Genomic DNA, 372 nt, shown 5'->3' on the forward strand with positions numbered 1-372 from the left:
GCTGATGTGATGCCGCTGATTTCTATGAGACTTTTTTTTCCGCGATTTCTGCATTGGCCATAATAATAGTTTATTGGTTTAAACTAACACGATTTTCGTTCATACTTTTAAAACTAATACGGGACTTAATCGTTAAATTAAAAAAAAAAACTTTCCAACACATACCATCGGATATCGTGAGTGTTGTGTGCAGGCAAAGTGACAACCCTAGTGTACAAGTGAATAATAGACTATTATCTATACTCTGTAACTTTAGGTATAAAAGTAAACAAACGATTTGTACATTTTCGGGTAGTTATAACATTTATTGGTTAACCAACCAAATACAAAACCGCCTGGATCTGTGACAGAACGACCTGACTTTAACCTACA

This window comes from Cydia pomonella, chromosome 27 (assembly GCF_033807575.1).
Source record: "Cydia pomonella isolate Wapato2018A chromosome 27, ilCydPomo1, whole genome shotgun sequence".
In the NCBI taxonomy this organism is placed as follows: Eukaryota; Metazoa; Arthropoda; class Insecta; order Lepidoptera; family Tortricidae; genus Cydia; species Cydia pomonella.